Here is an 18,281-nt window from a genome sequence, read left to right on the forward strand (position 1 = left end):
GACAAGGCATTACAACAGTTCTTGTTCTGTGCTTCATTGTATTTCCAGTTCTTCACTGAAATATCTGCTTAGTTTTTATAGTCATTCTGTACTAGTTTGATTCTTTCAAAAACGAGGCATTACAAATCAAAGCTAGTTCAACATAACATAAGTCCATAAAGATGAGAGGTTTTTCTCCCATGCACTCAATCAACATTCAAAGATGAATTTTACCTACCACTTTTAATCAGCCAGGGACAAATTATTAATTTCTTCTTTGATTTCCTAGATCTTTAATTTTTACTGCTCTACAATCATAAATTGATCATTATTCACCATTTTAGATCCCTTATGGCTGTGAAATACCACACACCTATTCAACTTCATTACCAATCTGTTTTGAATAGACTGATCACCAGCTTTCCAATTATTCATCTATTCATACAAGTAGGCAAGCCCAACAGCCTTTGCCATTACTTTCCCTTCAGTTGTTCTAAAAATACAGAATGCTGTAACATAAAACTTACCATTAACACATACATTAACTACACAATCTCTTAACACTGAATTTCTCAGGTTGTTATGCTAACTTCTTTTCATTAAGTTCATCTAAAATGGACTGATTTTCTTCAGTTTGTCTTAAGCAGTCTCACCTTAACTGGATTTTCCCCAGATTTTGATCTATACCTACTTGCAAAGTTTTAATGCATCAAACTGCCAGTACTACTATGACTATACTAGAGTTCTTCACTCTGCAACTACATTCCCTAACTTCAAAACTCACTCCAATTATGTAATGCTGGTTTCATTCAGATGTTTGAATTAATATTAATTTTATAGGGGTATTTGAAAATATACACTATCAACCAATTCTAATTTAGCAAAACATATCTCATGATTCATAACTGATATGAAGAAGAAAATGCAGTAAGTGATCGACATTATCAGGGTACAATTATAGCATTTTTATATTTCGAAATTTTATTTACACACATTTCATTATGATGCAGTATCATCTAGCACAAATAAAAATACATAAAATTCAGCTGAAACTTTGTTATTGAGACACTTGATTATTTTACTATTTATTTAGCATTCAAAGCACTAAAAATACTTAATGAGTATTACCAGCAGACAAAATTTGCATTCCTTGCACAGACTGGAAGTTATCCAAGTTTAAACTCTTTGCTATTTTTACTTTTTTCAACAGACAAAAGTAAGCCTTAAAATCTACAACTCTTAACTATCCATATTTAGGAAAATGGCTACAATGCAGGGAACTAATTTCTATAGCACTATGATCTTCCCCCCTCACTATCAAAACAACAAACCTGACTCACCTTCTTTTGTGTGTGTTCATCATAATTCACAATAATGTCCTGTCATAAGTAATTCTCTTGTCAACTATGCCAATAGTGCTACATTTATCTATCTCTCATCAAATACACAAAAGATCCCATTAAGTTTTAAGTTAATCACACTCATTAATTTTGCTGTTCAAATAAGAGGAAACTGCAATTTAACACTTCATCTTTAAAGAGGACAAGACAATGTAGACAAAGTTAAGGCACTTCACTTAAGAATTTTCATTAAATTGTTAGAGCAGGCAAAGTACACAAACTGACATGTGAGGCTGGGTAAAAGCCCCTTGATTCATCACCCAGCATGACAGAACTCCACAGAGCTCCTTGCTCCCTACTATTCTGCATACTCCTAGGAGTTCTTGCAAATTTGCTTAAACAGATATCCTTTCAAAAGAAATACTGGGGGGCGTGGAGTGTTAAGTCAATAAAGAGCAAAGAGTTTGACTCAGTGAAGATTTAACAACTGAATAAGGAGCTCTTGAAACTTCAAGGCAGCATTATTGAAAGCAGTATGGATTATTGCTTTCATTTTGACTATTTTAAAGGGTTATTCCAAGTGTAGTTGCAAACTTCGCCCACATGTGCTTCCTTGTATAAGTACAAGTACTTGTCTTCTGTTCAAAGAGTAGCTGTCCTAGAATAAACTAAAACAAAATGTAGTGCAAATCTGTGAAATCAACCTATATACAGGTTGTACTACCTATACAAAGGATTACTGCCAGCACCCACTACATGCCTTAGTCTTTCACGAAAACGGAGGCTAAGTCATAGATCCTTCTCACCAGAGCCCCTCTCTGTCCACTGACTACATAGAGAAATCTTGAATCGCTAGATCTGTTTGGAATGACACCTATTTGTGAGATCATTTTATGCCTAAAATTATGGAAAACTGACATGGTTTTAAGATGTGTTCCAGAAAATGTATTTCAGTGGGTGTTTCTTTCCACTGCAAATTCTAACACTATATTGCAACATTAATTTTATTACAAGAGCATAATTTCTTGTGGTCAATAGTCTTTACATCCAAACTTCAATTTATTACATTGCTGCTTTATTATTTCAATTTGTCATCAGAATTAATCCCACTTAGTATTGCATCTTTAGGAACAACTATCAGATGAGAGAGCAGTGTCTTCAAGGATATGAAGAACACAGACCAATATAGTGCCAAGAACATATTCAGTAAAATCTGGCAGAAAACAGGTACCATATAATTTGAAAATAGTTCAGGAAGATGTGAAACAGGAGTAAAAGCTGATTGCCATTAAGTCAAATTATACTGATTCATTTCACAGCAAGTGAGACCGCTGGATCCTTGCAGCCTCATTTCCTTAAAAAAGGTTCACTTGCATTGCTTAATATGCTCTGTGGACAAGTTTTATAAACCTAATACCAAATGTGGCACATTCTACCATGAAAACAATACTTTACATAAAAAGACTAACACAGCTGTAAAACTATCTGGAAGGCTACAGAGATTCTTTACATTTTAATGTATAGAAAATAAGAAAATAGCCTACTTTAGGTTTAAATCATTTATCAAACCATGTTTGACTAAAAATAAAGTGTAAGTGCAGCTTGTTAAAAGCATCCTTTTCAAGAAAACTGTACTGAATGTGATTAACACAAGTACATCTAAAACATACATATTTAAATAGTGTTAGAAGAAGTAGGAGTCCTGGGTAGGAGCACTGACTGATGTTTATCACCATGGAAGCAGCATTCCACAGCCACTGCAGCACTTGGTATTAGGAAATGCCTCACAGGTCTAGAGTTCCCAGCTACTGTAACAACTGCAACTGGAGATGAGCAGACAACCTGACACACTATCCACAGAAATACCTCGTGGTGGAAAAAAGCCACTTCACATCCTTTCCACTTCTCAAAGTTATGGTGCCAACCAAAAATATAAGGTAAGCCCTCTTCCCTCAACTAAGATATAAGATAACTCCTTTTTTTTTTTTTTTTTTTAAAGCCAAACATCACTTGTAAATTATATCAGCAAATGCTCTTTGAGGTCCTCACAGCTTTCTTGGTTATCCTGTGAGGGCAGATTCTTCCACAGGCAGCAGAGAGATCTGCTGTTCTGATTTGGGAGTCCCAACCTTTTCATTTGAAACACAAACACTCAAAACTACCAATTTAGATCAATGGGAGTCAACACTCTAAGAAACGCTCATTAGAAAGCAAAAGTAACATGGATAAAAATTAACACTATGGATGCAAATACTGGTACATAACTTCCCTTCAACAAAATGTATAAAGACAGATTAGAGATAGGAAAGAATGAAGACAAACTGGTCCAGTCCCAGCTCAAAAGTCTAAGGCTTCTTTTGCAGCATCCTGCAAGGAGTCGAGTAAAGACTTCACCAAAAGAAAAGAAACTGCACAACTCCATTAGGAAATAGTGGTATTGACCAAAGGAAACAGAACCCCTCCACATCTGTTGCCTAGGAAATTGCTGTCTGCTTCCCATATTTTTTTCCAGGCAGGTATCCATGAAACCTGACTTCAGAAAGTAAGCCTTAGTCACTTGGGTAAGATGTGAATTAGCAAGACGCCAACATGTTCACAGGAGTTACTGTAAACAACATCAACAAAATTGCTTTAGCTCTTGTAAAAGCTGTCAAATATGTAAAGCTACTTTAGATCTCTCAGCTTTACATTACACTAAAACTAGCGCAAGTTCTCCCATCAACAGCTTAAATTGCTGCTTCTAGCTCTCCCATCATGCTTTTGCCTGAAAACTGATACCTCTGCTTTGAAAAACAAACAAAAATATTACCATCAAAGTATGCAATATAATAAGTCACTGGAAAGGATACTAATTTTTCTGTAAATCAACAATACCTTAGCAACCATACTGAACCTGCTGTCACCTGACCCCGATTATGTTTGCTGCAAGCATAACCAAGTGCTAAATACAGACATAAACAATAAACTATACAACAATAAAAAGGGAAGTTCTCTTTTTAGCTTTGACAACTTGGTCTTGGAGATTATACTAGCTCAATAATTATGCTTTACAAAAGGACTCTAAAAAGGTGCGCCAAGGAAAAGAAAGCCCTCTGGTATCACCCCACAGAAAAATAATCCAGGGACTGGAAACAGATGCTGAGAAGAAAAGTACTTAATTTTTTAAACAGAGCACAGACAATTAATTGAATAACTTTTCAAGAAAGAGTGGGAACATCACAATTTTTCTAGCAGTCTGGAAACAGTGCACAAAAATCTCCCCTTCCCCACCACTAAAAGGGAAATTCTTCCCTAACACTCTACAAGTCAAAACACTTCTACAATTAGAGGCAAATAGCCATGAGAGAAGCCCAGTAATGAAGATTATGAAAGAATTATACTAAAAAAACTCTGTAGAAACTGAAATAGTGATTTGTAAAGCAGTATGCCTTTCCCTAGTGTCACATGCTAACCAATCTGCAAAACAAAAAATATGGGAAGTTGAGCACAACTGAAGCAAGGAATCAACTCTGAGAAGTTCTTTGATTGCGCAATCTCCTGTCAGAGCTCTCCCTACATTTCTGCAATAAACATTCCAGCACAAGCAATCACACGTCAAGCAGATATTTGAAATATGCAACTAAACAAGAACTTAACACTATTTAAGAATTTGTGCATCGTTAGGCAGTTTTGTATCGCAAATCCTATGAAGCCCATAGATTTTTTCATGCATTGATTACAAGAAAAACTTCACTTTCAATAAAAAGATGTCTGTATGCATAAACCAAATGTTTTTTATATTTGTTCTTTTTTTCCATGATGAATACACCCACAAAAATGACTTTCAAGTAATGTTATTTTTAAAAAAGGTTATAAAAATTCCATGAGAATTACTTTAGATGCAGACAAGTTATTTCTATTCCCAACCACTTAGATACATCAGAATTAACCGGATTTTGTTATGAACAGGAACAAAACAGCAAGTTTTCTACATTTTTGGGAAATTTTCACTGTTAATGTACAACAAAACAGCTCTGCTAACAGTTTCCAGAGTCCAGAACCCAATGAATTAAATTTATAAATTTTTAAAAAACTTGTTTTAGCCATTACCTTTAAGCAATTTTTTTTTAAAGTGTGAAGAAACAAACTCTCTTTCAAAACCCACTTGAAGAAAAAATGGTAGCATATACAGAAAATGCCACTACTAACACTATTTTAATTAATACTGGATGTTTAAGTATATATTCAAGTCATTAATAGTGACTACTTTCGGGTCGAAAAATACTCCCCCGACAGACGCTTTCAGAGAAGTTGTGGATGTCCCATCCCCAAAAGTCTTCAAGCCAAGCTGGACAGAGCCTTGAGCAACCTGGTCTAGTGGAAAGTGGCTGTCCATAGCTAGGTGGTTGGAACTAGAGGATCTTCAAGGGCCCTTCCAACCCAAAACATTCTACAGTTCTCTGATTTAAACCAAATCTCTAAGTACTCTTTTTACCCTTTCTGACACCGTAGTAGAATCATAACTAAAATCCTGAATGCTTTGGACTGCATGTGAAAAAAGAAAGGTGTTAACTATAAAACCAAAAATTTACATGAAAGCATGGCTCCACATTCCACTACTGAAATGAGAGAACCAAAGCTGTCCATTAAAACTTAAGGGTGGCTTTCTACAAACTGCAAGTCTGTCTCATTATAATCAGTAAGGATTTTACCATATGTAATACTGCAACAATATAAGCCAATTTATCTGGGATTTCCAAGTACAGTACTTCAAGACTAGAGGAGGACAGGAAATGTTAGGAATCCATTACAGGATCCAACATTTTTAATTTCAAGGAAGTCCAAAGGAAGATGTTGTGATTTATCACACTTACAAGACTGTTAGGGGCGTGCAACTAAGTTCCTTTTCAAGTTTTGAGACTAAAGTTTGAGGAAAACTAAAGCCACTGACTCCATACACCAAGAAAGAAGTTTTTCCCAACATTTCCACTGCTCGAGCATGACACATGCATTCCTAACACACTTGCTAAAGCATGAGACACAGAGAGCAGAACTTCATAACACAGTGGTATTCAACTTCTACAACACTGGGTATTTTCACCAAGCTCATATACTGCGATCATAAGGATGAAAATACAAAAATACTAAGAAAGAATTGTAAAAGCAACTCTTCTACTTGTCCAGCTACATCGAAAGAGTAAGTCAACTCCTCCCCAATACCACTCTTCCTCCATAGCATTCCAGAACCTGAGAAAACCACCCCCTGCAACAGGATACAGCAGATTGATACGTGTACTCCAAAGGCATGATTTTCTTTTGGATTTAGAACACGGGAGAAAACAAATCTTAACCCAAGAGGAAAGAGAGCCAGGGCTGTCTGGACCATTGCCACAATCACGGAATCTTGTCAAAGTCTCTCTTGCCTGTCCTTACAAGGGAGCAAGACTGAGCCTGGGCTGATTAACTTAATCTCTACAGGAAATGAGGGCAGGCAATATTTTTGTCACACCATAAAAGCCTGCCACGAGATAAATCAGAGCGCGCTAACATGATATTTTCTGTTCCTCCATCCCACAGACCATTCTGAGTAGCTGTCATTTACTTTCTCATCAAGCAGAGAGTAAAACTGATAAAAATGTGTTTTTTACAAAATAAACTGAAAGGGAATGAAAGGCTACTTTTTACTCCCATCCAAATTCTACATGATTTCTACCCCAGGATTTGCTTTATGAGAACATTTTTCTAGTATCTAATTTTTAAAAGAAGTCATTAAAAAAACACTGCTTTCTTGGAAATCTACATGAACTAAGACACTGGAGATACAGTGTATGTGTGTATAAAAATATTTAAAAAACAAGTAATTCAAAGGCCATGTCAAATGAGGTCAGGCAGTACCTGCTACTTCCCATTCATATAAATTCTGTGTATGTAAAACACTGAGGAAAGCAGGTTTCCAATTTCTAAATACTACAAAGTATCAACATGAGATATTCTGGAATGTAATTAAGAGCAGGAGTATCAGTTCAAGAATTTAGAGTCACATTTTTATCAGACATCCTGCACTTGAATTTCCAGAAGTCTGCTGGACCACAGAGCCAGTTTCTGAAGAACTACATAAAACATGGATGGAAACAGATACTTGTTACCAATCATGGTCATTTTATAAATTAATATATATAGCCTCAGAGACTTCAAAAGGTAATGAAGAAGTCAGTTATACCTTTTGTGATATTCAAACAAAATGCACTGGCATTGAGATAAACTATCCTTATATTTAACTAAACTATGAACTACAGATAAACAATTTGACTTAGAAAAGGAAAAATCTAACCATCTGACATTAAGAAAGGTCTAACACAATCTACACACAGATTTACACATCCCAAACAACCAAGCATTTCAAATAATAATTTTTTTTTTTAAAGCGACCCTACCACTTTCATTCAGATTCACATTTTACAAACTGTTTGCTTGGCAAGAGAAATAAGAAGTACCAAATACTTCAACAGAGACACAACAAACAGAGATAAACTCCTTTGCACTTGCAAAATTACAAGCAGTTCATTATGCAAAGCTCTATATGCAGTCTTCAGAGAAGAAAAGCAATGCAGCATTTAAACTAATACTGTCATGTAAAGCACATTTCAAATCCCCCTTACTTGCCTCAGTCAAGATTACACATACTTGCAGCAAACAGAAAAGAACTGAACTTCCTCTTTTCTGAACTGCTGTAGATCAAGTCTAAGATCATGTCACATTCACATGTTTAGAGCTCTTCTTCTTTCCTTCCAATATAGAATTAAGGGACAAATATGAAAATTGGTCATTTCTTGTAATTTTGTCCCTTTACGTACTGAACTACGACATGCCAAATTTGCAATTTATCTAATCTTACCTCATTGAAAAACCTCTTAATCTGCTTATTCTCTGAAGATGACACTTAGTCCAGTTCAATAGATTCAGTTAAAAGCCAACTTTTATAAATAAGAACACTGAGATAATACTTCTTAGAGACAATACCTATTTTTGTATGTGTTGCTATACAGAATTAAGAAAACAGCAGAAAACCAGTCTATGAATACATAAGCTATTCCTTCTGAAAACCAATATAAAAATCCATGGCTGTCCAGAAGACAAGAGCAAGAAAATTCAGAAAAAAAAGCTGAGTGGAATAGTTCTATGTTCTCACATACTATTCCTACACAGAAGTTAATATTAACAGCAGAAAATCATCTGAGTATCCTACAGCCCGACTTGTTCTCTTTCCAAACTCTGTTCACTGTCATAAGCATACCAAAAACATATTTTGACTTTTCATTACCAAGTTTTTAAAAATGTTTAATTACTAGCAGTATGATCTTAAAAATTAACAAACCAAAATTATAATATAGTTTACATTCCTTATCAATCCTCAAAATAAATATGCTATTTTCTGTAAAAAGGGAGAAGCATACCTTTGAGTGTCCTAAAAGGCCAATGTGGCTTAGATCTTCTGTTCTGTCAAGAGTCTACTACCACCACACTGCATTATTCTGAGCTAGCAGAAACATGACAGGAATCTGATGGCAAAGAAATGACTACAAGACATCCTGATTGAACCCCTTTTCCTTGCAACACCACAGTGACAGTGACTGAATTTTCCTGTTTGGCACTACAGTTGCTGGAGCATCTCATTTCTTTAAAAGCGCATGAGGAATGCCAATGGCCTGACGTAACTGCGTCTGGGAAAAGACCATAAGCAATGGCTGGAATTTGATTTGTTCTTTCCACTGAGTTCTTCCAATGCCTTCTTATTTCACCTAATACACCTTCCCTGGTGGATTACAGTATGGCTCATGGTAGGTGTCCTCCTGCCCCACAACCCAAACCATAAGAGGGAGGTAAATTCTAAAAGGCTTGTGGCTAAATACTACAGCTACTGAATGTAGCACAAGGGCAGCAGATGTACTAGATGCTGGCTTACAAAACAGAGACAAGAGGCTGTTGTAGAAAGATTGTGGCCTCAGTCTTGATGGACTGGCCTGAGGATTGCTGCTACAGAACCCTCTAATACCAGTCTCATTGTGCAAGTGGAATTCTAAAACAAATCTCTTGCACTTCTAAGCTTTATTACAGAAAAATAATCAGCTGAGAAATAAAATACACTTGAAATTAAAAGCATTCTTTAGACAATTTTTTTCTTTATAATTCTTAGGGCTCCATCAGAAATACAGATTCAACCAACTACTTCAGTTATTTCTTGAATGCTTACCTCCAGCCTTGATTTTATGCCCAAATAAACGACGTATCTTCATCTAGTAAAAGTTAAATGCTGCTTGGCTATATCTGACTGTATATGGTAACAACCTTACATATTCAAATTACCTGTTTTACGTCCATACTCACAAAGAAGAATTGCATCTTATTTACTGAAAACTTCATTCTGTGTTAATTCTTAATTTGGAGACATATACTAATCTCACTTGAAACATCCTAAGACAAAACTGAAGCAATTTCTCATCTGAAACCATCATAAGACAAAACTCCTACCAGCTCCTGATCATTATGCAAGTTTCTCTTAGCTTAACAGAGGTATCTTTCCAACCTAAATGGATAATTTGAACTTGCTGGTTTAAATTCTCAGAGTGTTCTTCCCTCCTTCCTGACGGAGTTCATCTTAACTTCTAGAGCATTAAACGTCACAGAGACAAAAATTAACTCTATGGGAGCTGCTTTTCCTGATGTTTTCTTTTTTAAATTCAGATACTATTGCTATTTAGAGTAAAAGATATTTAAGAAAATAACAGTGGTTTATATTTTTGTCCACTTACAAACTAGATTTGTTATGCATGCATTCTGTGGTTGAGCTTCTTCCATGTCTTCAGGCCACTACCTTTAAAGGGTTTTCTCTTTAAGTCTCTTTCACTCTCATGAGACCAGATCTGCCCTTAAGAGAAATTAACATTGCAGTGCTCAGCACAGATATCATATCCTGTACAGTGTCACAGGTCAGAAAATGGGACCTCAATAGCTGAGGAAACAATTCATACATATAGCACATACCATTACTTTCTGCTTAACTAGCACTGCTGCAAATATGTTGTTGCACTGATTTGAGAGCTTCACTGAGGCTCTGAAACAAAGCTAGGAAAAAGCAAAGGGAAAAACAACCAGTGAAACACTGTAGAGATGTTTTCTCCAAAGACAGAGGATCATAAAACCACAGAACAGTCTAGATTTGGTGGTACCTCCAAAGTTCACCTTGTCCAACTTTTCAAGCAAAAGGAAGCCTTGATGAGATTGCCCAGCACCCTGCTGAGTCTTGAAAACCACCACTAATGGGGAGTCCACCACATTCTGAGGACATTGTTCCAATGACTGACTACTGTCACAGTAAAATAATTATTTTGTACATAAACCTCTCCAATGCAACATGTACACATTGGCCTTTGTTTTCCCCTCCTGAAAAGACAGCTTTCATCTTCTTTGTGGCTGTCCTTTTAGCACTGGAACACAATGATTAGGTACCCCAAGCTTTCTCTGGAGGAACACCTTCACTTTTCCCTCACAAACCAAGAGCTCCAGCCCTCTGAATCACCTTTGTGACCCTCCCTGAATTGCAGGAACAAGAACTGGACACCTCCCTACAGAGGTGGCCTTACCAGCACTGAGTGGAATGATCACATCTCCAACTGTGCTACTGACCCCGCCGTAGATGCAGCCCAGGATCCAATCTGCCCTTGCTGCTGCAGCCGTGCTCTGCTGACTCATGCCCACCTTGTTGTCCAGTGGGGCCCCCAGGTCAGCAAGGCTGCTCCCAACCTCACAGATCCCAGCCTGGACCAGGCTCTTTGGTTGTGTCATCCCAGATGGAAGACACTGTTTGATTTCGTTAAACTTCATACTGCTCTTGCTTGCCCACTCTTCCAGCCTGTCTGTAAAATGTCTCTTCCTTTTAAAAGGTCTCCTCACTACTCAGTTCAGTGTCATCAGCAAATTTACTGAGGGTACCTTCAATGCCACCACCCAGGTCATGCAGGAAGACACTGGACAGCATTAGGCCCAGCATCCACCCTGGAAGACCCCACTTGTGACAGGATGCAAGCCTAAGTAAAACCTACTGACCACCACAAGTTCTGATATATTTTTAAAATAATACATATTTGATGTCTCACCAAAATTAACTCACTCTATATTAGCAAAATTTAATTATTCCTTGTGCCATTTTGGTGTCACCATTCACTATACAGAAATATTCGCATCAGAGTTTCCTTCTAACAAAACCTAGAGTAGAAAATTATAATTGCACAGTGTTGAAAGCAAACACTCCTCTCAGTTTTTCTGAAGCTTAGAGTACTTCAACTGAATTTGCAGATTTTTTTAAAGGAAAATGAATGTAATGATTTCATATTTTTCATTACAAATAGTGTGTATACATGTGTATAAAAGTCTGTGAAGGTACTGAGCATAAATTTCTTTTCATCCAATTCATTCATTTAATTATGATCTGGAATGATCAGTGAAGCTTTTCACAGAAAGACTTTCCTGGAAAACTGTTAAGCACATCTTCAGATTTAAAAAGCAAGCAATAGTTATATATTAATTCATTAAGGTACAAAACCACTACCTACTCGGTATGTGAGGCTAACAAGAAGGAAAATTATTTCAGAGAACTAATAAACTTCATTTATTACAACTCTCAAACTGCTTAGGCCAATGGAACATTTTAGTGTCTCCCCCCTTTCCTCCAGTGATTACACCACTGGAAACTATGGCAAACAGGAAGAATCTCCCTTTATACTACTGACTATTATCAGCTGAGCACTGGACACTGCAGTTTAAGTGCAACTTAAAATGCATATATCTTCATTTTAACTGCTTCATATAAATGCACAACACAGTTCAAACAGCCAGGGCTGACATTTTTCCATTGAAAGCATCACATTTCATTAAGCTCCTCTTTGTATACAATTTTCCCCCTAAAAATACAGTAATTCTCTATCACACGTTCAATGCAAAGAGAGTGATGAACATTATGAATATGCTACTAAAAAGCTAATGTATTGTAAAAATTTACTTATTATATTGAAGCACAGTAATTTCTAGGTTCATGTAATAATATGCATTAGCATGCAGAGAATTTTTTTTTTTTAGACAAAAAAAGTATTTTGCAGTTACAAGCCCATGCCCATGTAAATCAGTTTTCCCTATTTGTCTGTGGGAACACCTGGAACTTAAGAAAAATACAGCTCTAACTCAAAAGAATAACCCTCTCAATGATTTTTTTAATGATTTTGGGAATCTAGAGAGGTTCCAGCTGACTGGAAGCTGGTAAACATTGTCCCAATTTAAGAAGGGCAAGAAGGATGACCCTGGAAACTACAGGCCTATCAATGTCACTTCAATGACTATTACAGAAAAGCTTATTTGGGGAGATATGGAAAAACACCTGAAGGACAATGCAGTCATCAGTCACCATCTGTACAGGCTCCTGAGGGGAAAGCCCTGCTCGACAAACTTAATTCCCTCTTATGATAAGGTAACCCACCTAGGCATCAAGGGAAGCCAGCTGATCCAATCTTTTGGGATTTCAGTAAAGCTTTCAGTACTGTCTCACAGTGTCCTACCAGATGAAATGTCCAGCATTCAGCTGGATAAACACACCACAGGACAGGCGAGCAACTGGCTCACGGGTCAGGCACAAAGAGCTGTAGCAAATGGGGTGACACCAGACTGTCGACCTGACACTAGCAGGGTTCTGCGGGGCTCAATCCCTCCACAGGGCCTTGTGCTCATCAACATCTTCATTAATTACTTGGATGCACAACTGCAAGGAATATTAAGTAATTTTCCAGTGATACTAAATTGGGAAGACCTGTTGACTCCCTTGAAGGCAGGGAGGCCCTGCAGAGACACACCAACAAATTTTAGGGCTGGGCAACCACAAACCATAAACAAAAAAGCGCTGGATTCTGCACCTGGGATGGGCAACACTGGATGTACACACAAATCAGAACAAGATGCTGGAAAGGAGTGCTGTGGGAAGGGATCTGGGGGTCCTGATCAGTGGCAAGTTGAACCTAAGTCAGCAGTGCCCTGGCAGCCAGGAGGGCTAAGCATGTTCTGGGGGCATCAGGCACAGCATTGCCAGCCGGGCAAGGGAGGGGATTGTCCTGCTCTGCTCTGGGACAGCTTCACCTCGAGTGCTTGGGGCAGTCCTTGGTGCCACAAAATTAGAAAGATACAAAGCTATTAGAGAGCATCCAGAGGAGGGCCACTAAGATGGTTCAGGACTTTACAAGGAGTGGCTGAGATCACTCGGCTTGCTCATCCTGGAGGAGACAGGGGAGACCTCACTGCAGCAGTAATATCCTCATGAGAGGAAGTGCAGGGGCAGACACTGATTTCTCTCTGGTGATCAGTGACAGGACCCAAGAGACTGGCATGAAGCTATGTCAGGGGAAGTTTAAGTTAGATATTAGGAGAAGGTTCTTCACCCAGAGGGTGGTTAGGCACTGGAACAGGCTCCCCAGGGAACTGGCCACACCACCAACACTGACAGAGTTCAAGAAGCATTCCAACAACACCCTAAGGCACATGGTGTGATCCTTGGGGTTTGTAAAATGTGCAAACATCATCAGGATGATCCTTATGGCTCCAACTCTGTATTTCTGTGATTCTACAAAAATAATTTAAAAATTTGAAAGCAACGGATTATATCAAAAAAGCGGTTTGCAACATATCAGTGAAGATGCAATGTTAAACAGACTCACAATTTCCTTCTGACTTTAAGTCTTGCTGTGGAGGTTTTTGTTGGCCATTCATGTTTGACACACTTCATTGTAGCTTGATGTCTGCTTTTCAAATACTTAATGGTACTACCAGTGAAATTTCCCTACCCCTAAAAAGGAGTACAAAAAGTAACATGCCTCCACACCATCAAACCCACAAATTGTGGGGGCTGGGGGAAGTACTTCCTTATTTTAGATGCAGGAAACAGAAATACAAAACAGTCTCACAAAAAGACTGAAGAAATCAGGAAACCCTAACTTAAGGCACATTAGGCCAAACAAACAATTCCAACACCAAAATCATCTTTAATTATCATCTTACTAATTTCTCTGCCTGTTTTCCAAACCTCATATTTGTGTAATTATCTTTGAGACAGACAAGACTTCCTTCTCCACAAAGGGAGTTTTTTGTTCTTGTACCCTACCCCTGCCACACCATAAATGTAATCTGTTATGTTCTGCAGTTTAAAATATTCAAAAGCAAAGACAGATGTATCACAATATCAAGGACACTACACTGATGCTTCTATTTGTTGATATTTTATTTACCAAGGCAAGAGATAACATGGCACACCAATTTTCATTTCACCTCCTATCTTTTCAAGAGATATTTGACTAATACTCAATCAAGAGGAAGAATTTAAATTGAATAATTGACTTTTCACAACCTCAATATCAAAAGGATAAAGTTATTTTTTATAACTGTCAATAATTAATTTATGGTAGGCAAATACACATTGCACAAGTTTAAGAATTAATTCAAGGCTATAACTTGACAGGACTGGCATTACTGACAAAATAATTTTTGTTGACTGCCCCATTAGTTGCTTCTCCTTTTCATGTCAGAACATGATTATTGGTTTTATTTCTACTGCAGAAGTGAAACAGAAATTATATGAAGGCTGAAGAACATAAAATAATGACATTTAAAAATTTAAAAACTACATGATTCTTGTATTTTGCAGAGATGAGGACACAGTTATTTTGTCCAACTTCATAGGTGTTCTTATGGCTAACACTGCTTCCACCTTCTTCTGGATGTGGAAAGGAAGTTAACAAACATCCAGTTCATTTCTGTAAGCTGCACTTCATTATACTAGGAAGACATTTGTTTATCATTATGAAATTCAAGGAAAGCAAGATCTACAGAGAATTATCTAATCTTAAGCATAAGTTTTAGCTCTAAGTTGCAAGTTACTTGTTAAAGATTGTGTCTTTTTCCATTGTCATGAAAGAGGTTATGTTGATTCCAACTCCTGTGAAAAAAAAAACCCAACTTATTTTGTAAAAACATCATATTACTTTTTAAAGTAATTCTTCAAAAACTCATGACCCTATTTCTTTTTTTTCCACTTTTCCTAGCCCATCAGCTCAGAAGACTTGTTCTTAAATTACATGTAAAGGCCTATAAGTGGAATTATCATTCTGAAGAAAACTTAGGATTTCAACTTGTTTCAACAATACATCTTTGCTGAACACTGTTATTTCCTCCCACAAATATGATTAATGCAGCACCACCATAAGGTAAGATTTTTGATGTTGAAACATACAAGAAAGAAAGCAAAGGATGTCCTGCATTGGTAGAGCTAGTCAACCTCCCACAAGAGGAGAGGTTTGAACGAAGACCTTCAGCTGCCTATTTTGGTGGAATCTTACACTGAAAAATTAAGCTTCTACTTACTGGGCATCAGAAACTTGGAAAGAAATTTCCCAACCTGCAAATAAACTGTTTTCTTTTATTCCTGCCCATATCTATGAGTTTGTCAAATTGCAATGAAACAGGGTATATAACAAGAAAACAAAATCCCTTTTTCTCTCCTCTAGAATTCATGGTTTCAGACCTGTCTTTCCCATGAACTTGTGAAGAACTATGACAGAAACTATTCTTTATATGAAGGTGAAGTTAATCTGACTCCATTCTTTTCCAGGAGCTCAAAGAGGAGATGACCAAAGAAAAGAACAATGCAGACATCCCATCTATTCCCTGATGCCAACCAAAAATCAACTGTACAGAAGGCAGAAAGTCACAGAGGAGCTGCCTGCAGTCACTGCAGTCCCAGACACAAAGCAGCTCCTGCAGCACCAGCATCTAACACCCCAATTTTGCCTCTATATGGTATCTGCTTAAATCCCAAGTCCAAACTACTAATGATAATAGTGTTATGTACACACTGCATTCAGAAGGACAAAAGCTTTCTTATCAAAGCCGGAAGGCATTTGAGGGCAGAAAAGAAACAAAAGGAAAACACTTCAAAGATTCCTTTGACCTTCCAGTCATCAAGAACAAGAGTGAGAGAGACTTTTAGTCCTTTCCTTACCCCAATCCAATCTGCCATGCACAATCAATTAACAGCTCTGAGCTTGCAAGTTACATGATACAAGACCTTCTTTGTGTTACAACTTCTTTCTTTCGACAAACAACCCAGAATTCTCCTAAATATGGTTTTCCTACCAAGAGTCTTCACAGCTTGACTCAGAACCACATTGTGAATAGCTCTGATGATTTCTCTGACCACCTGATTTTGCAAGTCAAAACTATCTCCAAACACTTTAAGGTCATGCTACTTCCAAAATCCATATGCACAAAACAGTTTGTGGAGTATGAAAAGGCTAAAAATAGCCATGGGCATTTTAGTAAAAGACAGAAGACAAAGGCTCTTCCAGGAAACCTACTGATTTATTCACTATAGAGAAAGCTTAGCTCATTAATGACATGTCCAATTATAAATTCAGTGTATTGGAAAGAAAAACCAAAACAACCAACCAAAAAACCCACTGCTCAAACAAAAAGCAACACAATAAAATACACAATCACATCAACAGTTCAGCTTTCACTCACAGGTCTTTATAGGCAATTTTTTTATTTACGTCACTATCTTTGCTCTACAAATGCTGGCAACAACAGCCCCTCTTTCAAAAGTGAGTCTACTGTGGCGTTCACCCAGCCTCTGAACAGAGAGAAGCAGAAAAAAAGAATGATCAAAAAAATTCTTATCTCATTTGCTACTCCTGTGTTCTTAAACATGTAGAATGCATTAGAATATTACTTACCTGAAGGTAATCACTTAATTAAATTCTAGTAAACATTGTTTTTGTTAATTAACCTATCAAGTCCAAATTGTATCGACAGTCTGATCAGCAGACAGTCACACGTTTTTTTCAGTTTAAGATAATTCTTGTTAGTGTAACACAGTGTAATATAGTTCTAGTATAATATAGTGTAATAAAGTAATTAATTAGCCTTCTGGTATCACGGAGTCAGATGCACATCATTCTTCCCTGAGCTGGGAACCATCATAAATTTGATAGTCTACCACTTGGCTGGCACCACTTTCAGCCTCGAATTTCCACAAAAGAGGACACATAGCATGTAACAGCAGGTTTGACTGGTCCCAAGACCACCAAAAATTGTATCATTGTTATGCTGGCAATTGTTTAATTGCCAATGAACTTAGCAATTTAAGTTGAAGGAGGAGGACAGCTACCCACAGAAGATGTATTAGAGCAATAAACAAACTATCAGTGAAGTGGCAGAACCACCTTCCCTCTTTGAAAGAGGAGAATAAATTCTCTCAGTTCAATATTGACAGGATTCTTTCCATGCCTACAAGCAAAGCTACTTTCTAAGAAGAGATTAGTATAAAAACACATTTGTATAATCAGATTTCATAACAAAGAAGAGAATCCTACGATTCCACCTCTAACACTGACAGCAGAGCAGAGTATCAACACAAAGTTGTGAGGCATGAGTATAATCTCTCTTTTCAACCAGAGCTTCATGCCCTGCCTGGCACTATTCACACAACCTAGCATGTGCAAAAAGCACAGGCCAAGTATAACCAGCACACACTCACTCCTCCTGTCCTACCCTCACCTCACTCCTCCCTGAAGAATCTTCCCCATCCACTCCTACTTGGTTAGCTCCTGCCTGGAGAGGTTTCCTCCCCTCCTAACTACTTGACATAGTCACTTGCACACTTGTAGCCAAATGAGCTCCCAGATCTCACACTCAAGGAAGATGGTGCTTGTACTGACACCTTACACTTCAGCTTCTCTGAAGTCAAAGTTTGAAGCTGAAGTCTCTCCTCTGAAGACTCTGCCTGCAAACTCCACAGGCAGTCTTCTCTTCTTCAGTCCCTCAGGGACAGATCAGTTCCTGTCACATCAGTATCGAAAATTCTTTCACATTTCAGGACAATAAGGAAGTCCTACC

At 37.5% G+C, this 18,281-nt stretch overlaps 1 protein-coding gene and 1 long non-coding RNA gene across 4 annotated transcripts in view; one reads left to right on the forward strand and one right to left on the reverse strand.

Annotated features, from left to right (window-relative positions):
• Positions 1–18,281, reverse strand: part of ROCK1 (Rho associated coiled-coil containing protein kinase 1) — an 83,888-nt gene that overhangs the window by 56,205 nt on the left and 9,402 nt on the right. The gene's annotated exons all lie outside the window — the stretch shown is intronic.
• On the forward strand, positions 3,116–16,307 carry LOC135289217 (uncharacterized). Its single transcript, XR_010351996.1, has 3 exons — positions 3,116–3,256; positions 15,431–15,592; positions 15,997–16,307. It is a non-coding gene; the product is annotated as an uncharacterized LOC135289217 (long non-coding RNA).

The sequence above is a fragment of the Passer domesticus genome, chromosome 1 (assembly GCF_036417665.1).
Source record: "Passer domesticus isolate bPasDom1 chromosome 1, bPasDom1.hap1, whole genome shotgun sequence".
Lineage (NCBI taxonomy): Eukaryota > Metazoa > Chordata > Aves > Passeriformes > Passeridae > Passer > Passer domesticus.